Source organism: Phacochoerus africanus, chromosome 4 (assembly GCF_016906955.1).
Source record: "Phacochoerus africanus isolate WHEZ1 chromosome 4, ROS_Pafr_v1, whole genome shotgun sequence".
Taxonomy (NCBI): Eukaryota; Metazoa; Chordata; class Mammalia; order Artiodactyla; family Suidae; genus Phacochoerus; species Phacochoerus africanus.
This window is the reverse complement of record NC_062547.1, coordinates 49,239,468-49,243,941: the sequence shown is the minus strand read 5'-3', so window position 1 is coordinate 49,243,941 and position 4,474 is coordinate 49,239,468. Positions and strand designations below refer to the sequence as shown.

The following is a 4,474-nucleotide window of genomic DNA, read 5'->3' as shown; positions in this document are numbered from 1 at the left end:
GAGCCAAGAGATCTCCATTCTAGTCCAGGTTTTGATATCACTTGACCTTAACTAAGCACCTTGACCTCAGTTCCCTCATTTATGACATAAGGGATCTGACACAAATAGTTTTCAAATGACTTTTCATGGTGTAGGGGTTCCTTGGAAGTAACTAGGGATAATATTGGATATGAGGGAGGGCTCACACACACACACACACACACACACACGTGCTCACTTACAATGCTAGTCAATGGTGGTTTCCACCAAACATTTTTACTAGGAAATGCCTTCTGGGCATGTGATAAAGTTGTACTTCTGGGCCTCTTTGCGGTTGGGTAGGATCATGTGACTGGTTTTGATCCATGCGACCTAAGTACAAGTACTGTGTGGCACTGTCAAATCACAGCACTTAATTACCAAGGCAGCACTCTTGAGCGTTTTTTCTTTGCTTCTTCCATGGCAGCCAGCAATGTTCAGGATGGTGTCTGCTCCATCCACTTGGGTCCTAGAATGAGGAGTTGGGATCTGAGCCCATGCCCATCTATGAAAGACATAACATGAACAAGAAAAACTTTTTGAAACAGCTGAAAAATGTGAGAGGTTGTTTTCCACTGCATATAACCTAGCCTATGCTGACTGATACATACACACAGATATACTCACTCATACACAAATTCTACATAAGATTTTGTTTACAAATGGGTCCAAGGGCTAAAATCAATTTGAAAATTTGATTTCTGAGGACATTTCCAATCAGAAATCTATGATTCTACACAGATTCTTCCAGCACTCCATCTACCTTCCCTACCCTCTTTACACACACACGCGCACACACACACACACATTTTTGCTTTTTTAGGGCCACATCAGTGGCATATGGAGATTCCCAGGCTAGGGGTCCAATAGGAACTACATCTGCTGACCTACACCACAGCTCACAGCAATGCCGATCCTTACCCACTGAGTGAGGCCAGGGGTCGAACCTGCAACCTCATCGTTCCCAGTTAGATTCGTTTCCCCTTGTGCCACGATGGGAACTCCCTCTTTACATATTTTGACTTTACCTCATTTCCATGGGCTTCTGTTAATTCGATGGGTACATCCCATGGAGATTTACTTTCACGTAAAATTTCATGTCAATTTTTAGATCTCAAAATGGTGGCCCACTTTTTATTCACCACACGTACTTTCACTTATCACAGCCATCAGGACAAACTTACCTGCCAAAGTCAACAGCTCCACTCTGACAAGGTGAGACTTGTTGCAAGCTGTCCCCAACTGTCTCTGTTTCCCTGAGACACAAATGAAAATATGTATTCTCACTTTAGAATCACTGCTTATTGGAGTGTTTTAAGTCAACTAGTACCCCCACTGTGCCTGGAAAGAATTCTGCTCAAAGAAGCTTCCCAGTAAACTTACTGAGGATATTTGTGAAAATAGTGGATACTTGTAGCATCAATGTTTCTTTCATAGCTTGGTGCCTTATGGAACCTCCCTCTTTCAAGGCCAACCTAGACCAAAAGTGTCCTTTGACTGCTAAAGGTAGCATAAATGGGACACCAACTAGAATCTAGGAGATAGAGTCAATCAGCAATTTTCAAATTTTGTTACCCTAATCATTAATTTAATAATATACTCCATTTCAGTGCATCTGGGGTGATGGTTTGGAATTCGTATTGTTCTTTCGTTTGTTTGTTTTGGCCACACCCATGGCATATGGAAGTTCCTGGGGCCAAGGACTGAATCTGAGCCACAGCTGTGACCTACACCACAGACTCAGCAACACTGAGTTTTTAACCACTGTGCCACAATGGGAACTCCTAGAATCCATATTGTTAATAAGGTAACTCTGATGCAGGTAGTCACAAAACCACAATTTGAGAAATTCTAGACTTGATTTTTATGCTTTTTTAAGCCTAGGAATGGTTAATTTCCAGTTCCAGATATGCAAGAGATTCACAATATTCTAAGTATTGCAGGAAAAGCACTGATCATATCTAGCCACATCCTCTTTGGTACTAGAGCTGAAGCCTGGGAATAAAGGAGCTGGGATTTTGCAACCATCAGTAAGGGTTATAGGAGACTGGAGGGAGAGTCTCTTAATGGCACCAGGGACACCAAAGCAGAGCCCAGAGCCTGCAAGGAACAATGATGGGTAAACCAAGAACTCAAAGTTTGCCAAACCAGGGTGAAGAAGGAGCCCAAAGCAGGTTCTGAAAGTGAAGTTTAAAAGCAGAGAATAAGAAGGTGGTCATACAAGTGCCAGATCCAAGCAATTGTCTGATGGAGAAAGCTCAGAGAATCCTAGGGACTGATACAGTGGCCTGGATGTCAAGTTACCCCTTGTAGGGGACTAGGCAAGACAACAGAGATGAGCCCAGCAGAGTGATTCCTGAAGTAAGGATAAACTGATTCTTGGAAATAGATCCAACCAAAACTGGGTTGGGCTTTAATTCAAAGTGGCCAGGAGTAGGAAAAGTCAGAGGATAAGTACAGTTCATGACCCAGGAAGATAAGTACAGTTCATGACCCAGGAAGAACCTAAGAGTTGAACTCAATAAATCTGGCTGTCAAGTTAAAGGTCGACTCAATGGAGCTAGAAATAGGAGACAAAGCTAAAAATCTGGGGAGCTGTTAGAAATCAGAATGGAGTAGAGAGGGGAACACCAGAGCAGGAGTGAAGAAAGAGGTGGGTGGCAATTGGCCTGCTCGCAGTAGTGACTGGTCATTTTCATTGGTTCTGTGTGGTGTGGGGCAGGCGGCCTAGTTTGAAGGCAAATAAGTCAGGCACTTACCTGTCCCACTGGATCACAGAAAGGATGGGGTCCTTGTACCCAAGGCCTTCTTTATAAGCACAAGTCAGCCAAGGTCTGTTCGTCCAACTTGGCAACAGAACAGAGCTGGACTATCAGATGCCAAATGCAGAACTGAGCAACTGGGGTAGACAGTTGGGATTGCTTGGGCTATGAGACTTACTAGGCTCATGTTTGACAAACAACCACACCTTAATAGGGAGGCAAAAGATTTTGAGAACAAGAAAGGGCAGCTTTCTCTTCTTCCTCATCTTTTTGTTCTTCTCCAAAACGCCTTTGCTGAAACAATGGGCCATGGCCCAGGAATTCCACAGAGGCCGTGTTAATTGTTTCTCATCACAGATTTGGGCACATCTTCCCCCAATTAATAATTCTTTGTGCTTGAGGAAAAAACAAGTTAGGGCTCATTAGAGTTTTGTTTTCCTATCAGTGAATAGAATGTAGTAGATAATGGAAGGAGAAGGCAGAATTGGGCTGGAAGACTGGAATAATTGATTCTGTTCCCAGTTCTGACATTTACTAGCCATGGGAGGCAAATCATTTCATCTCTCTAGGCTTTTGTTTCCTTGTTTTAAGAAGAACATTATTGAACTTGGTTTCCAAGTATCCTTCCAAATCAGATATTCTCTGGTGTCCGTGATTTAGTAATAAGCCTGACTGCACTTCCTTCCCACCTAACAAAAAGTCTTAGGAAAATCGGAGTTCCCATCGTGGTGCAGTGGTTTACGAATCTGACTAGGAACCATGAGGTTGCAGGTTTGATCCCTGGCCTTGCTCAGTGGGTTAAAGGATCCGGCGTTGCCGTGAGCTGTGGTGTAGTTTGCAGACACGGCTTGGATCCTACGTTGCTGTGGCTCTGGCGTTGGCCGGTGGCTACAGCTCCGATTCAACCCCTAGCCTGGGAACCTCCACATGCCGTGGAAGTGGCCCTAGATAAAGCAAAACAAAAAAAACAAACAAACAAACAAACAAAAAAAAGTCTTAGGAAAATGGCAGTGGCTCACCTTGCAAAAATGGGCACTTCATTGTTGGATGAATAGATGGAGGGATCAGTGAATGAGTGACATCCAATGACACATACTTCAGACATCTCTGAGGAAGGGGTTGCCATACCAAGGTGAGGAGGAGATCGAAAGCAGGTGATGAAAGTAAATCATGAAGTTAGGGAAATGGGGAGTTGGATATCTGCGTGGTAGATCCAGATGCACCTTTGACCTCCACTGATGCTGAATCCTAGAATCGTGAATACAGACTCTCAGAACTCAAAAGGCTTACCATGTCAAATCAACCCATTTGAAAGGTGGGGAAACTAAGGCTAGGAAAAATGACTTACCTATAGTCACTACCAACAGAAAGTCAGAGCCAGCTCTTCTGCCTCTTCCTACAGTGCTCTCTTCCTACAGTGCTTTTTCTAAAAGCACTGTTCTGTCTCATTTCCCAGAAGAGCAGCTAAAAATGGAGCTGAAGCTTTAGGCAAAAGTCCAGAGCTGATGACCCAATGTGACTTGAATGGCAAATTACTACCGAAGGAAAGGACTTGTCCCAATACATTCTAAGACAAGCCTTATATCCTGTATCCCAAACTGTGCTCCAGAACAAACCCCCCTACAAATTTGCAGCTGAAAAGCAGCATGGAACAGTGGGGCTCTGAAAAATGCATCTTCCCCATAAGAAAATAT

The 4,474-nt window shown here is 43.6% G+C and overlaps 1 long non-coding RNA gene across 1 annotated transcript; it reads right to left on the bottom strand.

The window, feature by feature from the left end:
* Positions 1 to 406: 406 nt before the first annotated feature.
* Positions 407 to 4,020, bottom strand: LOC125124133 (uncharacterized). Its single transcript, XR_007134255.1, has 3 exons — positions 3,800 to 4,020; positions 1,203 to 1,274; positions 407 to 523 (listed from the first exon to the last, which is right to left on the bottom strand). It is a non-coding gene; the product is annotated as an uncharacterized LOC125124133 (long non-coding RNA).
* Between the last annotated feature and the right edge of the window lie 454 nt (positions 4,021 to 4,474).